General features: G+C 36.2%; 1 long non-coding RNA gene across 1 annotated transcript in view; it reads right to left on the bottom strand.

Moving 5' to 3' along the window:
- Positions 1–7098: 7098 nt before the first annotated feature.
- The window catches only part of LOC138838685 (uncharacterized), a 53428-nt gene continuing 35240 nt past the window's right edge, over positions 7099–25286 (bottom strand). The window contains exon 4 of the long non-coding RNA XR_011375715.1: positions 7099–7343. This is a non-coding gene — a long non-coding RNA (uncharacterized lncRNA). The remainder of the gene's footprint in view (positions 7344–25286) is intronic.

A 25286-nucleotide genomic window follows, 5' to 3' on the forward strand; every position in this document is an offset into this window, starting at 1 on the left:
CCCCTCATAAAACTATCCAGATGCCCCACCACAGAGACTCATAAAAAACAGATGTTAAGTCAACGCACTGCTGTTCTGTATATTTGGTTGCCTGCAATTTCTGTATCTGTAATTCTGGTTTCCCACAGGGTCTGTATTCTGGTTGTAAGGACTCTTGGTAGACGTACTATAAGACTGTCAACGGGGTCTGTGAGAAGATGTCCCCAGACCCCTCGGGGTAGAGTGCTGTTCAGTACGGACTTTTTTGGGGAAATTTTCTGTCTGTAGTCTGGCACTTTCATGCAGACACTTTTTGGGAAGCTTTCCATCTGTATTGGGAAGTTTTCCATTTTTGGGGAAACTCTCCATCTGTAGTTTGGCACTGTCTGGTTTACAATTTACAATGATGCACTGTGTCTTTGTAAGTTCTGTCTTTGTGTTGAGTGTTCTGTTTGTCATTTGGAGTTTATCTTAGCCTTTGGCCTTGGCCCAGGAGGGTCTGAATATGGGGGAGAATCTGTCAGTCTGAGTAGATGGCCGCTAGGGAATTATTTCCCTTGCCCCAAAATGACGGACTTCTCTTTCACTTTGGAAGGCCCCTGGGTCAACAAATGCTGGTGAGACATCACCCCATTCACTGAGACCTGATTGTTCTCTGTTCTATGTTTCCTGATGTAGGGAAGTTCTGGGTGAGAGTGGCAGGCTCATTCAGCAGACTCTGGATTCAGCTTGCTGAGTGAGAACGGCACTGAGTTCTGATAGGGATAAACTCAACCTTTGGGTATTGAGTTTTCTAGTTCTGTTTTAGAATTGGTATGAGCTTTACATGTGGGTTTTTGGGTTTTGTGTTTTTGTTATTTATTTGAACATCTCTGGGGAAATAAAAGCTCCAGCCTCCAGCTGAGCTCAGTCACAGAGAAGGCTGTGTGGCTGGGTTTCACTTTTCAGCTAGTCCTGAAAATGTAAAGGGCTCTTGTCTAAAATTGGATAAAAATCAGGGCAGTTTAGTTTCCGGTGACCCTCCCCCCCAACATTCCTCCAACAGAGGGGATTCAAAAGACTAATTGGCAAAATGCCTTCATAAACAAGCAAGCCCAGGAAAAATGAAGCTCAACAAAGTTACTTAGTTTAAAAGAAATATTATCTTAAAGTTTTGTTTGAAAATTTTAGAAAATGTATGTACAAGTTGTTTTTATTTTTGCATGCTTAAAGATCTGTGTGAGTGTGTTTTGTATGTGTTTGTTAATATGTTGAAGATAGACATTTTCAGCATTCTGTAACAATTGGGTGAGTTTAAATTTAAAATTCAAAAGGTTATGAGGTTTGGACATTAACAAAAAATTTTAAAGAATTTTTACTTTGTTTCAAATGGCTTTTTAAAGATTCTTTAACTTGAAAATTAGAAAATCTGGTATTTTAGAATGCATAAGTCTCTTTACACTGTAATCAAGTTATCTGGCTTAACAACAAGGAGAAACTTAGAAGACAGGAGAAGGACTATTTTTAGGAGTGAAGGGTGAACATGCAGAACTGCAAGTCAGCTGGTCATGCACAGTGGAACCATGCATGGTGAAAGAAGGCAAGCTGGCACAAACGCAGTTCATCTAACCCTAAAGATCGGACTGGGTGCGTGCCCATTACACAGGAAGGGCTAAGTGGGTCATCTTTATTCTGTACCTTTTACCTTCAGATAGACACTGGAAACATGATGGTAAAACTGAATGATGTAATGATCTGATTAGCATTGCTAAAACTGTCCCTTGGATGTGTTAAAATTAAAATTAAGAAGGCCTTAAAAAGGGTTAAAAAGTTTATTTATATAATGCGATTTGTTCTCAATGATATTCTGCTATTGGATATTTTTTAAGGCATAATGGTGTTAAGTCTAGCTTCTTGGTACAGTGATGGTGATTATAATTTTTGCAATAAGAAAAAATTATTATTTGAGTTTAAATGTTTTAATGTGTATCAGTTTTAAAACAAGCAGCCAAGAGGAAATGAGTGACACCTAGCCTTGAGAGGCCAAGGGATTATTCAAAATGCAACTAAAAACTAAAGTATAGAATATTAAAATGGAGATTACAAATTAGGAATTGATTTCTGTATATAAAGCTTAAAAGTAAAAATGTTCTAATCATTTGCCTCAAAGTGCTAAAAGGAAAAATTAGGATTACCAAAATAATTGCTTAATACTTAGTTTAGTTTGCTCTCATAGGTTTTTCTTGTAACAGTTCCCAGCAGGTCCACAAAAAGGAGTGAAGATTCGTGTAAGTTTATCAGATGTACCTTTGGCTCTTAGTAATTTTCAGGTAAGAACATATTTAAAAGACACTTCTATGTTGACCACCTTGTTGCTTTTAAGTGGAGGAAAGTGGCCTTTTATGAGAATTATTGAACTGTAAACTGGTTCCACGCCAGCCCAGGCAGAAAAAGGTCCTTGTGAAACTGTCACCTCTACTCAGCCAAAAGATATCTGAAAGAGCAAGCAGAGTTGCTTTAGGACTCAAAGTGGCAGAGTGATAGCCTTGAGCTGTAGAGCTGAGGGGCAAAACTCAGGCCCTGAGTTCAAGTTCAGCAACTAAGGGAAATGCCAATGAGGCATTTTTCCCAGTGTGGAGAAGACACTCCTGGGATGAAAGAAATGGAGGAGCATCCAGAGACCATAAGCCACTGCTTGGATGGCAGAAATAATGTCAGATCCTAGAGTCATTTGTGGTTGGCCTTTCAAAAATTGGTCAGAGCCAGGGGGTCATGGGAACATATTTTGTAAGGATGCCTAATGTCTATGCCTATCTACCTTGTAAGGGACAAGAACTCGTCAGTCATCTGTGATAGTACTAAAAAGATAAGGTTTTAAAATGTGGAACATAGTTTAGATCCCAACACCTGTATGTGCCAAAAGCTCTAATTGGCAGTAAATTTTGAGCTGATGCCAGCTACATGAAATTCATCTGCTCAGGAAAAAAATCTTTGTAAACTTGAGAGTGTGTTTCTATTGATATCTGTCTGAAGGCCTGCTTAGGTAACTCAGACATTCTTATGTTACTAGAGATCACATTACTATGCCATCCAGAAAGATCCTTTTGCAAACCAAAAGTCTAAATAAGCTCCACTGCTGTAGCCAGAACAAAGGTCTGTGCATTTTTTGAAAGTTAAAAGATTGTTCTTAATGACATTTAACCCTGATAACCTCTTTGTAAAATAGGCTATGGTTATTGACTCCTGGCTAACTAGGATCAACATCCCTGAGTCAGCTTGAAGAAGTGACAGAAGATGAATCTTTGCCCATCATCCCCTTTTAAGAACAAGGGACCAGATTCACTTTTTTAAAAAGGTGGCAAAACAGACAGAAGGAAAAGACAAGACATGGGAAATAATATTATGGGCCTGAGCCCTCTATATCTGCCTAGAAAATCCTAGCCTTATTAAAAGAACTATCTAGTTTAAAATGTTGGCAACTTTGTAAATTGTCCCGGGCTGTTGTCTAAATAGTTTTAAAATCTAGTGGGGTCACAGCCTGCCAAGCATATGTCATGTGTCCTTAACCAGGTTGTGTAGGAATTTGCAGCTCAGCACGAGGTGTGACTGTTCCTTGGAGCCACTGAGAGACCCTGCCGCTGCTGCTGCTGCTGCTCCTGCTGCTGCTGTTGCTGCTGGTGCTGCTGCTGCACATGCTAATGGGTAAAGTTCAACGACAGCCTGGCAGTCACCTGGAGGAAATCTACATCATCACCCAGACCACCTCCATCGCAGTAAAATAGACTGAACTCCTGCTTGATTCCATCACCTGAGAATGCTTCCCTGTTGAAATCTGCTACAAAATAAGATCTTGTGGGACATTTTTTGCTGATATCTAGTAAGCCCCTCTACTCCCACAGTGGATATTGGGGGCAAGGATATCACTGGCTTGCCTTAGGCACTTCAGGGCCATAGCCTAGTTTGTCTCTGGTATGGTAATAACCTGCTTCTTCCTGGGTGTTTTTTAAAGATAAAGGAGAGATTTTTTTAAATCAATGGAGGTAGTAAAAGGAATGAGACCCACCCTAATCTTAGCCTTAAAATCTAGCAAGCTTTTCATCCCATTCCTTGAGGCTTTCTGAGATAACTTGTTTCCACAAGTCAAAGGAAAACAGAGCAGATTTAAACTCTAGCCACAAAGAAGCTCAAGGAATCATAAAGAAGAGGAGGGTAGTAAAGAAAGCCTTACAAAAAGAATTGGAAAAAAAATTGGTATACTCTGGATAAGAAAGGATTTACAAAGTAAGGAATGTCTTAAAATGTTTGTAAAGAGGACAAACCACAGAAATTTTAAGTATGTAGCAAATGGTATGAGTATATTTTAAAATTGGAACTTATGAGTACAGCTGGTATGAAATTAATTGAGCTGGGGCTGGGAAGATTGCTCAGTGGTAGAGTGCTTGCCTTGCATGCCTGAGGCCCTGGGTTCGATTCCTCAGCACCACATAAGCAAAAGAAAAAAGCTGGAAGTGGCGCTGTGGCTCAAGTGGTAGAGCGCTAGCCTTGAGCTGAAGAGCTGAGGGACAGCGCCCAGGTACAGAGTTCATGCCCCACAACCGGACCCCCCCAAAAAATTAAGTGAGCTGTGATATATGGAGTCAGGATTGCTGGAAGAAAATGAAAGGGCCTTTGGTACTGTTAATTTTGTTACTCACAATTGGACCTTGTAGAGTGATGTCCTTTGTAAAAGAAAGGATCAGCAGAGTCCATCTATTTGTTCTGAGATCCCAATACCAATCTGTAAATATAGAAGACTGTGCCAATTAGGGGACCATGATTGGTCCCCGATGGTCTGGAAGAGGAGGGAATGAAGAGCCAAAGTAACTCCAATTTGAGATTAACCCCACCATCTTGTGCTAGGCTGCCCTCAGACTAACCCCAAGAGAAAGAAAAAAAAAAAACACAGGTTACCACCAACTCTGCTCACCATTAAGAAATCAGAGCAGTTGCCCAAGTGTTCCAGGAACAGAATATGGCAATAGTTCAGAAAAAGGACAGTGCAGTTAGGGTGGACTCAGTCCAATCATGTAACTGCTTGTGTGGAAATTCCCTAAAAGTGTTTGCTCAATACTATAAAAGCTATGCTGATTTTGTGCTTGGGGACTCTGACCGGCACCCGTTACCGAGTGCACGGAAGACCAAGCTTGAGCTTGCAAATAAACGACTCTTTTGCTGTTCGCATTGGTTGTGGTCCCTCGTGGACATTTGGGGGTCCCAAGTCCGTACAACAGGGCTTGATACAAAATGTCTCTGTCCAGAGAATTAAATGATGGCATTTATAGCTAAAATGTTTTACGGTTATTATTAACATCTGACACATGCTGAGATGTTTATTTATACCTCTCTTTCTCCTTTTCTTTCTTCTTCCCTTTCTTTCTTTCTTCCTTCCTTCCTTCCTTCCCTTCTCTCCTCCTCCATCTCTATTATCTTTTCTTTCTCTTTCTTTTCTCTTTCTTTCTTCACTTTTCTTTCCTCTTTTAGGAAATGAGTATGAATTTAGATATTTTGTTTGCTCAACAAGTATTCTACCATTAAAACAATCCTTTATCAATTTAGTTACTTTGCTCATAGGTTATCAATTTTGCTGATGGCTGAACAAAGGTTAAGTTCCACAGTTCTTTCTTCAAAGCAGCTGGGAACACAAATGAATTCCAACATGCAAGACTTTAGGATGATATTAAAATCTTATTACTTTCCTTGCACACTGGTTCTGAACTGTGATCCTCTCAAATTCTACCCCTTTAGTTAGTGATGTGAATTCCAAGAGCCTGCCCTGTGTATAGATTGACTAAATGAATGATTGAAGGCAATTTCACTTTAATCTCTTTTTTTGCCAGTCCTGGGGCTGTTATAATTTTATTTCTAGACAATTTTTGTGCATATGTGCATAATAGCGTTAAAATTGCTTTCCCCCTTTTTTATCCTTTTTTATTTTTCTTGGTCATGGGGCTTGAACTCCAGGCCTGGGTGCTGTCCCTAAGCTCTTTAGATCAAGGCTAGTACTGTACTACTTGAGCCACAGTGACGCTTCTGGTTTTCTGGTGGTTAATTGGAGGTAAGAGTGTCACAGATTTCCTGCTAGGGCTAGATTTGAACTACCATCCTCAGATCTCAGTTCCTGAGTATCTGGGATTACAGGCATGAGTCACTGGCTCCCAGCTAAAATGTTATTTATTTTAAGTTCTGTGATTTAGATGAGGGACTAGCATGCGTGTGTAGAAAGTTAACATTCAAGTCATCTTTCTGAATAGTTTCAGAGGTTGATATTCATAATATTTATTGCAGTGTTTAAGAACAGAAGCTCCCAAAGTAACAGAATGATCCTTCATTTTCTCCTTCCCATAGGTATTTTTAGAAGAAAATGAGTGAGATCTAAGTCTAAGACAATATGTACTTGAAATTATAAAAAAATTATTTTGATGACACATAAAGAGCCAGATTATGAAACTGCCTTTCATTTTCTAAAGAAAGGAACGTCAGACAAGTATATTTAATTGCAGGCTTTTTCATCTGAACAACAAAGAAAAAAAACAATATCATAAAAAAGCTGAAGGGGCTGGGAAGGTGGTTCAGTGGTAGAGCGCTTGCCTTGCATGCATGAGGCCATCGGTTTGATTCCTCAGCACAACATAAGCAGGAAAAAAAGCCGGAATTGGTACTGTGGCTCAAGTGGTAGAGTGCTAGCCTTGAGCTGAAGATCTGAGGGACAGCGACCATGCCCAGAGATCAGACTCAACGACTGGACCCAAAAAAAAAAATAAATAAAATAAATAAATTAAATTAAAACGCTGAAGAAGATCAACATCCATGTAAGTGTGATATAGCATTGGATACTTTAAGACATTAATTTATTAAGGTACAATAATTATTTGCAAATGGTATCAGTTCGTTAAATTTATTCATTGTAATTTATTCATTTTATTTTATTTACATGTCACTTAGTATATAAATATATATATATATATAAATATATATATAAATATATATACATACATATATATATATATATATATATATATATATATATATATATATATATATACCAAAAATGTAGGAAGTATCAATCTCAACAAAACAGTGGATCATGTTGAATCATGCCATTCATCTCAGCACCACAAGAGGCTAAGTTGCTGCTCAGTACCTGTGTCATATAGATCCCTGGTTCACTTGGAGGCAGTCACCTCTCCTGATCCAGAAACTGGGCTGGGATTTAGCCAAGAGGAGGAAGGACTCTGCCTCATCTTCCCTGGGTGGACCTCACAGAATGCAATGTATTTGCTTGCTTTCCTCTTCCAAAAGGCTTGAAATGCCATGCTGCTAAGTGTTCACAATTTGATTCCAGTGACCTGTGGTAGAGGTGTGAGGAAATATTAAATTAAATTTCACATTTGCCAATTGAGCTGTTCTTCCCAGCCTGTGAGTTCAACTCAGCAAGTGTTCATTATTTGAGAGTTGAGAATACTGAGGTAGAGGAAAGTGGGAGGTTGATTGAAAGAGAGGAGAGATAGAGAGAGGGAGGGAGGGAAGGAGAAAGAAAAGAAAGGAAGGAAGGAAGAAAGGAAGGAAGGAAGGAAGGAAGGAAGAAAGAAAGAAAGAAAGAAAGAAAGAAAGAAAGAAAGAAAGAAAGAAAGAAAGAAAGAAAGAAAGAAAGAAAGAAAGTGATAGAGAATGGAGTCAGAAGTCACATGCCAGAGGAACTACCTGTATTTGGTATTAGGTCTGCCCCAGCGTGCAGACCCTATGCAGACACCCCCCCCCATTTCTTGGCTGTTTCCACCCTTTATGTGTTAACTAGGTATCTGACACAGATAGCCACCTCCCCCTCCTGCTAAGTCACAACCTGGTCAGCCTCTGGTAACACTTCTCATCCAATCCTTGGCCTAGATATGTCCTGACACTAGGTTAGGTTGCTCCACCTTTTTTTACATGCCGCTCTGCCATGTATGGCATGGGCAGCAGTTAGGTAAATAAACTACTTTACCTGACTGAATACCATGTGGTGTTCATTTCGATGGCTACCTAATGAAACTTACCTAATTAATATACCTTACACTTCAGTGTTTCTTTTTTCTTTAATTTTAATTTTAATTTTTTGTAAACATATTCTACAGAGGGGTTACAATTACGTGGGCAAGATAATGAGTACATCTCTTATCAAGCATTGCTGCCTCCTCCTTTGTTGAACCTTCACATCGCTTCCCAGCCTCTGCACGCCCCCCCACCCAAACCCGCCCCCCACACACCAAAGTTATAAAGTTCGTTTTTGACATGACAACTTGTACTTCTCATAGTTGCATCGGGTCCACCTGTATCCTTAACCAACATATTTGTCCCCATCTCCTCCACAAATTATACCGACATCAAACATAGTGAAATCAGGGGTTGTATTGTGGGGGAGGGACATACAAAGCTACAAAGAAATAATTTGTAAATGAGTTAGAATCAAATGCATGAAAGAAAAAAAACATTTAAATACTTATCTAAGGGTTCATTTTCCTAACATTACATTATCTGACCTTTCCTGCTTGACTCATACATATACTAGATATTGCAAATTATGGAAACCATGGGACGTTTGTTTCTTTGGGCTTGGCTTACTTCACTTAATATAATTTTTTCCAAGTTTTTCCATTTCCTAACAAATGGGGAAATGTCATTCTTTCTGATGGAGGCATAGAATTCCATTGTGTATATATACCACATTTTCTTGATCAATTCATCTACTAAGGGGCATCTGGGTTGCTTCCATATCTTAGCTATGGTAAATAATGCTGCAATAAACATAGTTGTGCTGGTAGCTTTAGTGTGGTCTTGTTTGTAAACATTTGGGTAAATGCCCAAAAGTGTGATTGCTGGGTCATAGGGGAGATTTATGTGAAGTCTTTTGAGGAACCTCTATACTGCTTTCCAAAGTGGTTGAACAAGTTTACACTCCCCCCAACAGTGAAGTAAGGTTCCATTCTGTCCACATCCCCTCCAGCATCTGTTGTTGTTAGAGTTTTTGATTACAGCCATTCTAGCTAGGGTGAGGTGGTATCTCAATGCTATTTTGATTTGCATTTTTTATGGCTAGGGATGCTGAGCATTTCTTCATGTGTCTATTGGCCATCCTTCTTTCTTCTTCAGAGAAGTTTCTCTTCAAGTCATTAGCCTACTTATTTATTGGGCAGTTGTTTCTTTGAGGATTTGTTGTTGAGGGATTTAATTTTTTGAGTTCCAAGTATATTTTAAATATGAGACCCTTGTCCGTTGTATGGCTAGTGAAGATCTTATTCCAATCTGTGGGATTTCTATTGATCTTACTAGCTATGACTTTTGCCATGCAAAAGCTCTGCAACTTCATGCAATCCCATTTGTCTAACCTTTCTTTGATTTGTTGGGTTTCTGGGTCTAAATTAAGAAAATTTCGGCCTGAATCAAGGAGACCTAGGGTTTCTCCTATTCCATCCTGTAATGTTTTCAGAGTGTCTGCTTTGACTTCGAGGTCTTTAATCCATTTGGAGTTGATTCGGGTGCAGGGTGATATATAAGGATCTAGTTTTAGTTTTCTACAAGTAGTTAATCAATTTTGCCAGCACCATTTTCTGAAGAGGGTGTCTTTCTTCCATTCTATTATGTTAGCTCCCTTATCAAAGATTAGTTGGCTATATGCATGTAGGTTCATTTCTGGGTTTTCATTTATATTCCATTGGTCCTGAGGTCTGTTCTTGTGCCAGTACCAAGTGGTTTTGATTATTATGGCTTTATAGTAGAGTTTGAAATTTGGTATTGATATTCCTCCAGCAGTGTTCTTTCCATTGAGGAGCATTTTTGCTATTCGGGGTCTTTTATTGTTCCATGAGAATTTTTGGATTGCCTCTTCTATTTCTTTGAAGAATGAGGGTGGAATTTTGATAGGTATTGCATTGAATTTGTAGATAACCTTGGGAAGTCATGCCATTTTCGTGATGTTAATCTTTCCAATCCAGGAGCATGGGATGTTTTGCCATTTTCTAAGTTCTGTTTGGATTTCCTTTTTCAGATTTTAAAGTTTTCATCATAGAGGTCCTTCAATTCTTTGGTTAAGTTAATTCCTAGGTATTTTATTTTTTGAGGGGCTATTACAAATGGAGTTAGTTTCCTAATTTCAGCCACACTTTTCTCATTGTTTGCATAGAGAAAAGACATTGATTTTTGAGGGTTAATTCTATACCCTGCTACTTTGCCAAATTTTTGAATCAGTTTGAGAAATTTGGGAGTGCAGTCTATGGGATTCTTTAAATACAAGATCATGTCATCTGCAAAGAGGGAGAGTTTTATTTCTTCTTTCCTTATTTGGAACCCCTTTATGTTTGCATCTTGTCTTATTGCTGTAGCAAGGCATTCTATTACTAGATTGAAGAGAAGTGGAGAGAGTGGACATCCTTGTCTTGTTCCTGAGTTAAGAGGAAATGGCTTTAGTTTTTCACCATTAAGTATAATGCTGGCTGTAGGTTTGTCATATACAGCCTTTATTGTATTGAGGAATGTCCCATGGATTCCTAATTTTTCCAAAACCTTCATCATAAAGGGGTGTTGGGTCTTGTCGAATGCTTTTTCTGCATCTATTGTGATAACCATGTGGTTCTTATCCTTGCTCCTGTTGATGTGATGTATAATATTAATCGATTTGCGTATATTGAACCGTCTTTGCATCTCTGAAATGAATCCTGTTTCATCGTGGTGTATGATTTTTTGTATGAATTGTTGAAGTCGATTGGCCAAAATTTTGTTTAAAAGTTTTGCATCAATGTTCATCAAAGAAATGGGTCCATACTTCTCTTACTTTGATGAGTCCCTGCCTGGTTTTGGGATGAGGGTTATGATGGCTTCATAGAGTGTGTTCGGTAGTGAACTTTCTCTTTCAATTTCATTGAAGAGTTGGAGGAGTATTGGTGTGAGCTCTGCTTTGAAGTCCTTGTAAAATTCCGCTTGAAAACCATCTGGTCCTGGACTTTTCTTAGCTGGGAGGTCTCTTATTTTCTGTTTCTATTTCAATGCTTGATATTGGCCTGTTAAGCTGGTTTAACTCATCTTGGTTTTGTTTTGTCATGTCAATATTTGCTAGGAAATGGTCCATTTCTGTCAAGTTGTCAAACTTATTAGCATAAAGTTTTGAGAAATATTCCCTTATAATGTTCAGAATCTTGGTTGTTTCCGTGGTGATGTTTCCATTCTCATCTCTGAGTTTATTAATTTGGGTGTATTCTCTTCTTTTTCTGATAAGATTTCTAAGGGTCTGTCAATTTTGTTAATATTTTCGAAAAACCAACTCTTTGTTTTGTTGATTCTTTCTATAGTTTTTTTTATTCTAATTCATTTAATTCTGATTTAATTTTAATTATTTCTTTCCGTCTACTGGATTGGAGTTTAACTTGCTGCTCTTTTTCAAGGAGGTTTAGATGTGTCATTAAATTGTTGGTTTCAGATCTCTCCAATTTGTTGATGTAGGAGCTCAGAGCTATAAACTTGTCTCTGAGTACTGCCGTTGCTGTGTCTCAGAGTAGCTGGTAATTTGTGTGCTCATTTTTGTTGAATAGCATGAACATTTCAATTTCCTTTCTAATCTCTTCCATGACCCACTCGTGATTCAGCAGTGTGTTGTTCAGCCTCCATATGATACCGGACTTTCTTTGGTGGCTTTTGGTGTTGAGTTCAAAATTTATTCCCTTGTGGTCAGAGAGAATGCAAGGTATAACTTCAATGTTTCTGAATTTGGACAAGTTTGCTTTGTGGCCTAAAATGTTGTCTATTTTAGAAAATATTCCATGTACTGCTGAGAAGAACATTTATTCTGATGCTGCTGTGTGAAATATTCGGGAAATGTCTGTTAAATCTAGTTGATCTATGCAGCTGTTTAGATCTGTGGTTTCTCTGTTGAGTTTTGGCCGAGTTGATCTATCTAGTGGGGAGAGTGGTGTGTTAAAATCTCCAACAATTAATGTCTTTGGATTTATGTGGGATTTGACACTTCAGTGTTTCCAGTTTTGAATCCATGGATATTTTTTCTGACACATGTGTGTTCAGTATCTACAAAACATATGTACTAACTTATCATGTAACAGTATAATTTTGCCTGGAATCTTTTTTTTTAAATTTTTTTAATTGTGAAAATACCATACAGAGAAGTTACAATTACATGAGCAAGGTAATGAGTACATTTCTTATGAAGCATTGTTGCCTCCTCCTTTGTTTCCCCTTCCTATCCCTTCCCATCCCCCACCTCCCCCGCCAAATTTGTAAAGTTCATTTTTTGACATAAAATGTTGTACATCTCAGTGTTGCAATGGCTCCACCTGCATCCCTATTTAAACCATTTTTCCCTTCCCTTCCACAAAGTATACCAACATCTGAATCTTTAATAGCAGCCTAATTAACCTTAAAGTCTATTTTCCTTGCTTTGTTTCGTTTTTTGCCTAACATAAGCAAAGATTTGGTGGGACATTCTGAAAAGATCTCTGCCCTCATATTTACTAATCTCCCTGGGCTTCAACCCGTGAGGTACCAGCTCAGATGATGGAACTTTGAAATTCTGGAAAGCAGATGCACATCATAAGGCCCATGGCTTTGGGTTTTCTCAGATTATTTTTTAAATGTACTTGTTACTAAGGTGTGTACAGTGAGTTTACCATTCCACAATTCATGTCATGTGTATATTTTTCTTATAGACAATGGCAACCTTTCCTTAGCTTTCTCCCAGTTTCTTTTTTTGTTGTTGTTGATGTTTTTTTTTTATTTGTGTACCTGACCTTCAGCTTGAAATCATGATTGTGTGCTGCCCCTGGGTTTTTTAATCAAGGCTACTCTACCTCTGGAGCCCCAGCTTCCTTTATGGCTTTTTGGTTGTTAATTGAAGAGAAGAGTCACAAATTTTCTCACTCCTGCTGTCTTTGAACTGTGATCATCAGCCTCCTGAGTAGCTAGGATTATAGGCCTGAGTCTTCAGTGTCCAGCTACTAAAGTGTTGGTTTTATGCTTCCCTGGTTGTGTTACAATTTTCCTCGACTCTTAGCACTAATACTACCTATTGCCTGGCTAAAATCTGAATTGGTAGAACATACTTGTATTTTGATTAAAACAAGAATAGGAAACTATAGGCCATAGGGACATATAAGCTAAACAATTCCCTTGGAACATGGCATAAAAACGAGTAGGTTTATTGCCAGTTGACTGTGTCTTGTCTTAACTGTTAATTCTACATGGCCTGTGAATGATGTTAAACATATCCAAATGACCATTGGCAGAAATAATGTTTCTCATCCTGTTCTAAAATTAAAACAAAAACCAACCAAAAAAAACTATATATGAGTCCAGCAATTTCCTCTAATTAAAGACCAGTCTGCCCCAGTATATGAAAAAAAAATCCTTTAGTTAGGTGCCGTTGCTTTTTCTAACTGCAAATATAACGAAATCTGTTGTAGTCTATAGAATTGTATAACACACCTGTCATTTTAATTCACAAGAAATTCAGCCATTAAAAAGTTTATTTATTTTTTGAGTCAGTTGTGGGGTGAACTCAGGGCCTGGGCACTTTCCCTGTGCCTCTGTGCTCAAATTGAGCCACAGGCCACTTCTGGTTTTTGAGTTGCAAATTGGAGATAAGAGTCTTATGGGGACTGGCTTTGAACTGTGATACTCAGATCTAAGCCTCGTGAGTAGCTGGGATTATAGGCATGAGACACTGGCACCTGTCTTCAAATAGACATTTTTGAAATGATGAACTGCTTGGTGCCTCGGGCTCACATATATAATCCTTGCTATAGTTAGTGTTACAGGTATGAGAAACAAATACTAGGTGTGTGTTGTTCATGATAGTTTATATTGGCATCTTTTAATATAATTTGTTTCTTATACTACAATGCTCTTATTTTTATTTTCTCCTAGGTGAGGGTGATAGAAACCCTAGGTCTCCTTGGCTCAGGTGGAAATTTTCTGAATAGAGACCCGGAAACACAACAAATCAAAGAAAGGTTGGACAAATGGAATTGCATAAAGTTGCAGAGCTTCTGCAGGGCAAATGACATAGCTAGCAAGATCAATAGAAAGCCCACGGATTGGGAGAAGATATTTATTAGCCATACAACGGACAAGGGTCTCATATCTAAAATATACTTGGAACTCAAAAAATTAAACCCCCCAACAACAAATCCGCAAAGAAACAACTGCCCAATAAATAAGTGGGTGAAAGACTTAAAGAGAAACTTCTCTGAAGAAGAAAGAAGGATGGCCAATAGACACATGAAGAAATGTTCAACATCCCTAGCCATAAAAGAAATGCAAATCAAAACAACATTGAGATATCACTTCACTCCCGTTAGAACGGCAAAAATCAAGAACTCTAACAACAACAGATGCTGGAGGGGATGTGGATAGAATGGAACCTTACTTCATTCTTGGTTTGAATGTAAACTTGTTCAACCACTTTGGAAAGCAGTATGGAGGTTCCTCAAAAGACTTCACATGGAATTCCCTTATGACCCAGCAATCCCACTTTTGGGCATTTACCCAAATGTTTACAAACAAGACCACACTAAAGCTACCAGCACAACTATGTTTATTGCAGCATTATTTACCATAGCTAAGATATGGAACCAATCCAGATGCCCCTCAATAGATGAATGGATCAAGAAAATGTGGTATATATACACAATGGAATTCTATGCCTCCATCAGAAAGAATGATATTGCCCCATTTGTTAGGAAATGGAAAAACTTGGAAAAAATTATATTAAGTGAAGTAAGCCAGGCCCAAAGAAACATAGGTCCCATGGTTTCCCTTATTTGTAATATCTAGTATATGTATGAGTCAAGCGGAAAAGGTCAGATAATGTGATGTCAGGAAAATGAACCCTTAGATGTGTATTTTAATGTTTTTTTCTTTCATGCATGTGTTTCTAACGCATTTATAAGATTATCTCTTTGTTGCTTTGTATGTCCCTCCCCCACAGTATATCCCCTGCTTTCACTACATTTGATGTCAGTATAACTTGTGGAGGAGATGGGGAAAAACCAGTTGTTTAAGGATACAGGTGGACCTGTTGCAACAATGAGAAGTACAAGTTGTCATGTCCAAAACGAGCTTGACAACGTCGGTGCGGGGGGCGAGGTGGAAGTTGGGGAAGGAGAAGGATTGGGATTGGGGGGAGGGGGGAGGCTGGGAAGGGATGTGAAGAGTAAACAAAATAGGAGGCTGCAATGCTTGGTAAGAAATGTACGCATTATCCTGCCCATGTAATTGTAACTCCTCTGTACAGTATCTTCTCAAATAAAATTAAATTAAATTTTAAAAAAAGACCTATTTTAAGTGGGAAGAAGGTTCTCAGAAAAATTTTTTCAGTGTTTGTGTTGTGTAGTATTACCCAAGTGTACATAAGGTAACAGAAGGAGAAACAATAGGAATAGGAGAAGAGAAATTCTGTATTTAAGTAAAATGGTTCTATACACTATAGAAGACTCTGCAAATAAGACAATTTTGAAATAATAAAGCCATGGCCAGTATGCAGATCTATGAGAGTGACATAGAGAAAGCATTACTACTAAGTGGAACATGAAGGATGAGACCACTCTCTTTCTTCTAATAGCTCTAAATCATTATAGCTAATCATTCAAATTTGTAAAAAGTAGAATGGAAGAATAATTCTGGTTCCAAGCAATTCATATATAAGACCATGGACTTAACTGGAAAAAAGGCCATGTCGAGTGCACAGGAATTATACTAGCAATGAACTAGTGGCTAAGATCACATTTCTTTTTTTTTTTTCTTTTCTTTCTTCTTTTTTTTTTTTGATGGTAGTGGGGCCTGAAATCTAGGCCTGGGCCCTGTCCCTCTATTGTTCAGCTCAAAACTTTTTCTCTACCTTTGAGCCCCACACCACTTCCAGGTTTCTGTTGGTTAATTAGAGATAAATGCCTCAGAAACTTTTCTACTCATACTGGATTTGAACTGCAATCCTCAGATCTCAGCCTCCTAATTAGCTAGGATTACCAGTGTGAACCACTTGAAACCTGCTTAGGATCACATTTCTAACAGTGTATACTCAGCATAAGTAATGTGTATAGTCATCTGTCTTTATATGAACTCGAGATACAAATCTGTGAAACAGATTAGATTTTACACTCACAAAAATGGTTGTAGTTCAAAAGTTGATACCCATGGAGAAATAAAACTTAAGAATGTAAAGGAGTCTGGGAAGTTCAGTTTGCATCCAGCTTGGGCAAAACAGTCTTTGAGACACTATAATTAACCGGCCAAAAGATGCATTAGAAGAATGTCTCAAGTGATGGAATACTAGTTATGAGCAAGAGTGCTGAAGAAGAGCTTGAGGTTTTTGCATACATATATACATACAAACACGCACATACACACAGAGGCACTTATATGTTCTAACACACATATGGAACAACTGTCAGATTATGTAGAAAAGTTAGAAAATATATCCTTAGTAAGAATAAAATCAAGTGATAATTTTTAATATTAGAAAGTCCTCAAGTGAAATTTCCCCAAAAAGCTTGAGAATATTACATAGGTGAGAACAAAGATAGTAAGAAAGTCAACTCATCATTAATAAAGGGATCAGATCCGGGGAGGAATGAATCAGAGACCCCTTCACAGCATCTGAAAAGGTTCATATCCTGTTTCAAATGTTAGAACATCTTTGAAAATAGTACATGAACAATCTGAGCCATCAGTCTAACGGAAAATATTATTGGAGAAATTCAGAATTGCTAGTCTGTATCTAGATTAAATAAAAAAAGAAAACTATTGTAGGACAATGTGATACAAGCCAGGAATTCTAGCACTCAGAATAAGACAGGTGATTAGAGAGTGGAATGACGTAGTGATACTTTCAGTGGACTAGGTAGTATAATTTGTCTCAATAAAACAAACAAAAGAGGAATAAAAAATAAGCCAGAAAGGAATACACAGTTGGAAATTTGGGCTAATTTTGTCAATATATTTTGAGAAGTCAAATTTCCTATTGAAACGCAACTCATATAATCCTCAGTTGTGTTTAAATGCCGCCTTCATTACAGAATATTACAGTTGTGTTTAAATGTCGCCTTCATTACAGAATATTACTAGATGCAAAAGAGCTCATGATTCCCAACCAAGAATTTGAAAAAGCAACCATCATTCTGTTAGATTCTAAAGAAATGTTGGATTACAAAAGCTTAAGCCTAGAGAAATAGGAAAGTTCATTTAATGTAGGACATTGTAGACCTGGCTAAATAAGAATTTAGATTTAAAATAAATATTTTTGTTTGTAATTTAATATTCTATAGGATCGTATAAAATTGTTTTTAAGTAGAGATTTAATTTACAAATTCACAAATTATTATGGCATTCTATTTGCCTAAAATATTATTTCAAGTAAGGTATAATTAGTAGTTAGTTAACAGTTAATTTCAACAGTTCATAAGTAACATGATAATGTGAATAATCTAGATAAAGTTGTCAACAAATTGATACTATTAATTTATAAATTTACCAAAAGAGCAACTTTTTGAGACTTTGGTGTAACATGGTATGAAGAGAGTAATTGCGTGACATCTTTTTTTTTTTTCTACCAATACATAACACAGGAAGAAATTTCCTTAATTATGTACCTCTGTATACAATGAGAAAAATGCTACGGTTAGGGTTTGTTTTTATTTTGTTTTTGTTATTTGGTTTGTCCTAGGGCTTAACTTCTAGGCCTGGGCACTGTTCCTGAGACTGTTTTTGCTCAAGGCTACTGCTCTACCACTTGAACCTCAGTGCCACTTGTGTCAGGCTTTTCGTGACCAGTTTATTGGAGGTAAGCATCTAAGGAACCGTCCTTCCTGGGTGGGATTTGAACCAGAATCTTCAGATCTTAATATTCAGACATTCAGATCTCCTGATTATCTATGATAGATAAAATATGTAATTATAAATAATATTTGCAAGTGTTCTGATCTCAAGGGTAACACTGGGTGGAAAATGATGCAGCAAAGTTTAGTGTAGTGTTTAGTGTACGAAGGGCATCACATTAGCAGTAGTGTAGTATTTTTCACAATACTTATATGCTAGTCATGTTGTGAATTTAAGGAATTTTAACGTGCACATTACAAGTTGGAAATTGTTGAGCTAGGATGACTTTATGGCATAAAATCTTGGGATTGATGGTTATCTAAATAATGGCTTACTTGATAAACAAATGTTTACTCTAGAGGAATGAATATAGATACTTCATCGTTTTAACTTCTACCAGACTGTGGTTATTTTTTCTGTTGAATTTAAATATGTAACGCCTCATTGAAAACTGCACTTATTACAGAATTAAATAAAATGCAAACAGGTACTGTTTTGAATGTCTCTAGTGTGGCATGTTCAGAATTTGAATATGAATAGCTAGTAATAATAGGAATGTTGAAGAACACATATATTCTGTCCTCCTAACAATTATTAAGTTTGAAAAGTTAAGTGTTTCCATAGAATTGAACTTTTTCTGTTTTAGTATGAGACAATACTAAAACAATTTTTTTCCAAAATAATGACAAGTATATTCTAAAAATATTGTATTGTTTGATAATATTCAAGTTGATGACCCTCTCATAAAGGGATAATTAAATCAAATTAGCAGCCAAAATGTTCATTTCTTTAAAAGGTAATACACTTAGAATAAAATTACTATACCAATACAGTGAAATTATATTTTATACAGCTCAATTTTAATTTAATTTTATTGTCAAGGTGATATATAGAAGGGGTTGCAGTAATTATAAGGTAGTGAATACATAATATGTGCTACTTTTTTTACCCCTCCCTCATTTTTCTCACACTTTTCCTTTACCCCAATACACCACATAAGTTGTAATGTAAATTTCCAACATGTTGTTTTGTGAGTATTGCTATTGCATTGGTTTGCCCTTTGTTCTTTGTCTTGCCATTTCATTGTTCCTCTTCCCTTGCTAAATTAAGATAAATGTATATACAATACACAGGATATTGAAATCAAATATAACAGGGATAAACCAAAGGGAAAACACAAAAGAAAAAAGGAATCACATAGTACATTAAAAACAACAACCACAAACAGAAAATTCTGTTCCCATATCCAGGAGTCCATTTTGCTCATCATCATCTTATATGGTCATACATACATAGTTATTGAGCAATTCTGCTCAACTGCTAGCACTATCCTAGACATTTCCTACTTATTACAAATGAGGAAACAACGGAATCTATTTCTTTGTGTCTTGTTTATTTTACTTTGTAGGATTTTTCCAAGTCTTTCCATTTCCGTATGAATTTGAAGTATAGAATTCCATTGTTGGTGGGAATGTAAACTTGTTCAACCACTTTGGAAAGCAGTATGGAGGTTCCTCAAAAGACTTCACATAGATCTCCCCTATGATCCAGCAATCCCACTTTTGGGCATTTACCCAAATGTTTACAAACAAGACCACACTAAAGCTACCAGCACAACTATGTTTATTGCAGCATTATTTACCATAGCTAAGATATGGAACCAACCCAGATGCCCCTCAGTAGATGAATGGATCAAGAAAATGTGGTATATATACACAATGGAATTCTATGCCTCCATCAGAAAGAATGACATTTCCCCATTTGTTAGGAAATGGAAAGGCTTGGAAAAAATTATATTAAGTGAAGTAAGCCAGGCCCAAAGAAGCATAGGTCCCATGGTTTCCCTTATTTGCAATATCTAGTATAGGTATGAGTCAAGCGGAAAAGGTCAGATAATGTGATGTTAGGAAAATGAACCCTTAAATATGTATTTTAATGTTCTCGTTTCTTTCATGCATATGTTTCTAACGCATTTATAAGATTATTTCTTTGTTGCTTTGTATGTCCCTCCCCCACAGTGTAACCCCCGCTTTCACTATATTTGATGTCAGTATAACATGTGGAGGAGATGGGGCCAAACAAGTCGTTTAAGGATTCAGGTGGACCTGTTGCAACAATGAGAAGTACAAAATGTCATGTCAAAACCAGCTTTACAATGTCGGGGGGGGAGGGGGGTATAATTGGGTGGGGGGAGGGGGGAGGCTGGGAAGGGAGGTAAAGGGTAAACAAAGGAGGAGGCTGCAATGCTTGGTAAGAAATATATGCATTATCCTGCCCATGTAATTGTAGCCCCTCTGTACAGTATGTTCTGAAATAAAATAAAATAATATTAAAAAAAAAAAGAATTCCACCGTGCATACATAAACCACATTTTGTCACTTAGTTCATCTACTGAGTCGCATATTGGTTTAAAACATGACGGCATGTAATTATCACTTAGGGTCATTCAAAAATGAGAGATGCCACTTCCCCAGACATTCTAAAAGCATGATTTCTAAGTAAGATAGGATTTTATGGTGGTAGGAGTTTTGAGAAATCTGGATGAGTCTCATGTATATCTTGCACTTAATTAGGCAGGAAGATATCCAATATCAGAAGATAAATATGGTAGTGTCAAAAATATGTCCCTTGAGAAAGATATAGGAGGCTGCCAGAAGTATAAAGTAGTTCAGATAATTTTGAAGAATTTAGAAATGCAAGCTTAAGTATGTCTCTTTAAATAACAATTATGTAAGTGGAAGGGCAAAAGAAGGGGACGAGAAGAAAACAACTGACAGCAGATCATTGTCCAAAGATAGAGTATAAAAAGACATAATCTATAACTTTCAAGTTAAAGAGAGACCAATAGAATACATCTCATTTAATTTAGGTACATGCAAAATAATTACTTGGCTTTTTCCTACTTTAATGCTCCAAAACAATGGAAGATTTGTAAGAAAAGTTATGTGATTGCCATTGCTTCAACCTGAACACCAACTGTGATAAGCCTTTTTTTTCTTACTTTGCAGTTGGAATTTATCCCTAGTTGATGATATTGTGTCTGATTAGAGTCAGAGTTAGCGGCTTGTACTTGTACATTTATCCCAGAATAGGTTAAAGCAGTCCCCCCCCAAGATATCCAAGTACATTGTCTGAATCTGTACTTTGAACACACCCTCACACCTGAGCACATTATTTGAAAATATGCTTCAGCATTTCTTGGCACATTCTACTTTGTGCCCTTGTCTTCTTTGCACATTCCTTTTGAGTTCGTAGTTGCTCTATTTACATTTCATCTGTAAAAACTGCTAAGAAAATTGTTCAACTACCACTTCTTCTTTGCACATGCCCAGTCTATGTATGAAGGTACATTGTCCATGTTAAGCAATAGGGTAGTGCTCACTCTCTGCGGAGAAAAGTTCCACAATATGACCCTGTGTCCACATTAAAGTGTGTAGAATTTAAAGCATTTTAAGACAAACAGTGATATTAGAATTGAAAGGCACCTTATGGACATTTTCTTGGAGCTCATTAGTTTACCCAAGAGAAATATAAATCATCCACAAAATCTGGATTAATATTTTTAATGTTGCCACTGTGCCTGCATCCATATTAAAAATCTGCACAAATAAAGAAACAAAAAAAACTAAACCTTAACAGGTAGATTGACTATGTGCTTATAACAAATTATGGAATAGATTTTGGAATTATTGCAAATTCCTAACCAGTATGAATTAGTTTCTTCTCTCCCCACCACTACACACAAATATTTAAGAGTGGCAACAGAATTATTTCAAGTAATATACTGTAAATGTTACTGCAATATCATGTGTATCTCTAAAATTCCCTTGAAAGTAATAGATTATACATTCTATTGAAATATTAGTTATTGTATTCTAGGAAACTTTTGGAAGAATAGACTGTATATCTTTGAAATGAAAAAGGTCAAAAAATAGTAGCATAAAAGCTTTAGAGGAAGTCTGTCTTCAGCAATATATATATACATATATATATACATATAATATGTAGAAAGACATACATTTTAGAGAATATTTGTCATCAGAAATAAATACATATATTTGAATTTATGTGTGGAACGATGTACATTATAGTGAAACAAAAATCTTAAAACATAATTAAATTAAAAAAAATACATCAAACCAAGTGACTCACGCCTATAATTTGAGCGATTCTGGGTAATGAGATCTTAGAATTGTGTTTGAAACTAGCCCAGACAGGAAAGTACTTTTTAGGGGACTGGGAAGGTGGCTTAGTGGTAGAGCGCTTGCCTTGCATGCATGAGGCCATGGATTATATTCCTCAGCACGGCATAAGCAAAAAGAAAAAAGCTGGAAGTGGCGATGTGGCTCAAGTGATCGAGCTCTGGCCTTGAGCTGAAGAGCTGAGGGACAGCGCCCAGGCCAGAGTTCAGGCCCCACGACTGGACCCCTCCATCCCGCAAAAAAAAATACTTGTTCAATTCTTATCTCCATTTAACCACTAAAAACAGGAGTTACCTCTGTGCCTCACATTAATTTCAAAAAAGCACCTTTTAACTGCTGTGAACATTCCTTAGAAACATGAATACATTCCCCTGGAAAATGTTAAGTAAAACCTATAGAATATTTATGTTTATGTTAAAGACATGACTATTCAGTTTAAGGTATTTAGGTAATGATTAGGAATTAAGAATAATGATAATATATTGGGACTGGTCTTTTATTCTATTTTATTATAGTATTAAAATGATATTTGTAATGATTGTATAAAAATACTCTTGTTTGCTATTTGAGTTATAATAAGTAATAAACATTTTAAATTGATTTCCATAGGAAAAAATCATTTTCTTAATGGTATCAATTCTTTTTTTTCTTTTCTTTTTCTTTTTTTCCTTTTCCTCACTTTTTTTAAAAAATTTTATTTTTTATTGTGAACATACTGTACACACGGGTTCCAATTACATGGGCAAGATAAGTACATTTCTTATCAAGCACTGCAGCCTCCTCCTTTGTTTACCCTTCACATCCCTTCCCAGTGTATCAATACTTTAGTAATTACAAAACAATTAAAAAAATTAGTCGAAGGCTGATTTGCTCTAAGACTATATTTGTTTTCTTGTTCTAGTTTTTATATGTTGGTCGAAATTAAAATTCCAAAAATTCAATGGATATTGGTATTCAGGAACATCTTTATATGTACTAATATTGGAGTTGCTTAAGTGAAATTGTTTTATTTCATTTGTTATTTTCACAAATAAGTCAAGATGATTATGTATTTTTATTCTTTTCATTGCTATTGGTTCTTACCTTGATAATAATTTTTTTCCTAGCAAAGTAGAGAATACAATTGGATTGAAGAAGTAACATATGACTTTCTTAGAATGCAGATGCATAGATTTGGGTCATTTGTCATTTGCTAAAAGTTTCTTCCAGAAAAGGTTATCAATTACTTATAAGTGATGCATAATTCCTAGATATTACAGTTATCATATACACTTTTTGATTGAGTTATCTCTGTATAAACTCAAAAAAAACGACCAAAAAACTCAAAAAACACAGAAATCACATCGTTGTTTTAAACGCTGTAGTTTACAAAGACTTTTTAGCCAACAATGAAAACATCTTTTTAGGTATTCTGCAATTTGTGTGAAGTATTTTTAACAATAGTTTTCCTTTTTGCTGACATGAAGTTCACATGCAATATATAATCTCCTTTTATTGTATACATTGTAGTGCTTTGGAAGTAAATTGTACAATAATAGGTTTTCCAAGCCTAATTTTCACAAACTTGCATTTCTTCAAATAGAAATGCCATAAATTTTAGAACAGACATTAAAATAGATATAAAATTCACTTACAGGAATTTGTCCAGCATACATCCTCTATAGTGTGTCTTTTCAAATTTGTTTTTGGGGATTATTTCCAGGTTCTAACACATATTATTCAAGTGTACTGTCAATGAGCTATATTCCCTGTCCAAACAAGTTTTTTACTTCTCTTTAATATATACATAGAAGTGTAATAAATATATCCTGTAAATTTTCTTTGACCTTTTGAAAACTTGCTTGATATAATGATTGTAGTATTGTACAAATTGATTTGCTATGTGGAGTATATCAATTTCTCCATAATTGCACTACTATATTTTGTGTAATCTTTTTATTTTATGGTCATACTAGTGAGTTTTCTTTTGATTTATTCTTAGATACTAAAGAGGAACTTATTTCATTTGCTCCTCCTATTGACTATCAATTTACATATGTTCTTTAAAGAAATACCCTATTCGGGAAAAATTTATATAGAATTAGAAGATATAAAAATACTTAAGATTCAGTAATATTGTAGCATTAACATTGTAGCATTAACAAATATGTTTCCTGTATCTCTTGGATACGTTTTCACTTCGGTTATAGTGTCCTTTGAATTATGAAAAGCTATCACTTGATATAATCCAGACTATTTTTGCTTTTCATTAGCCACTAATGCATTCCATGTCAAAATTTTAGAAACCTTTTACATTTATGCATTATAGGTTTTCACATCTCACATTTAGTTTGATAATCATTTTTTATATTAAATTTTTGTATAAGGATGGAAGTAGGCTCATATCTGTAACCCTGCCAGGCCGGGCAGGAACGTCCATGAGACTCTTATATCCTATAAACCTCTAGAAAACCAGATCTGGTGTTGTAACTCAAGCCGTAGGGCACTCACATTGAGCAGAAGAACACAGACAGCGCTTAAGCCCAGAGTTCAATCCCCATGAATGTCAAAAAAACAAAACAAAACAAAAAAGGATTGAGGTAGTAGTCTAAGATCATTCTTTAAATCTCGAGAGACAATAGTGTCAATACACCCATTTAAGATTTTATTTTTTTTCATAAAGTCATAGGATAGTTTTCAAAATCTATTGATCATAAAACTAAGAATTTATTTTTGACAACTCTGTTACATTCTTCTATGTATCTGCTCTTATAGTAGAACTATTTAGTCTTCACTACTAAACATGGTAATACGATTCAAAGTTAGTATGAAGGCTGAAGCTACACAATTTTACAAGATTGTTCTGACTGACCTGTATTCCTTGAATTTACATACGAGTTTATTGAGCAGGTGGACCAATATTCTACAGAGATATCTAGATGTTTGATAGTCACTCATATTTTGTACCTTGTAAAAACACAAGACCCCAGATATTATACATAGAGAAATGTCTTTAGTGAATAATGGAAACAACTAAAATTAATTTAGGAATGAGTTAAGACTTAGATAATGCTGTAGCATCATCAAACTGAATGATAACAACTTGAGCTGTACAACAGAGGAGAGTGAGAGGGGAAATAATGATGGAACACATAGGAGCTATATGTCATTGCTATGGTGTTTCAAAAAACAGAAAGACTTCAGAGAAGAAAAGGAGAAAAGTAAAGTGTCCTGAGTCAAGTTTCTTTTTAATCCATC

This window comes from Dipodomys merriami, unplaced genomic scaffold, assembly GCF_024711535.1.
Source record: "Dipodomys merriami isolate MVZ:Mamm:240054 unplaced genomic scaffold, mDipMer1.0.p SCAF_288, whole genome shotgun sequence".
In the NCBI taxonomy this organism is placed as follows: domain Eukaryota; kingdom Metazoa; phylum Chordata; class Mammalia; order Rodentia; family Heteromyidae; genus Dipodomys; species Dipodomys merriami.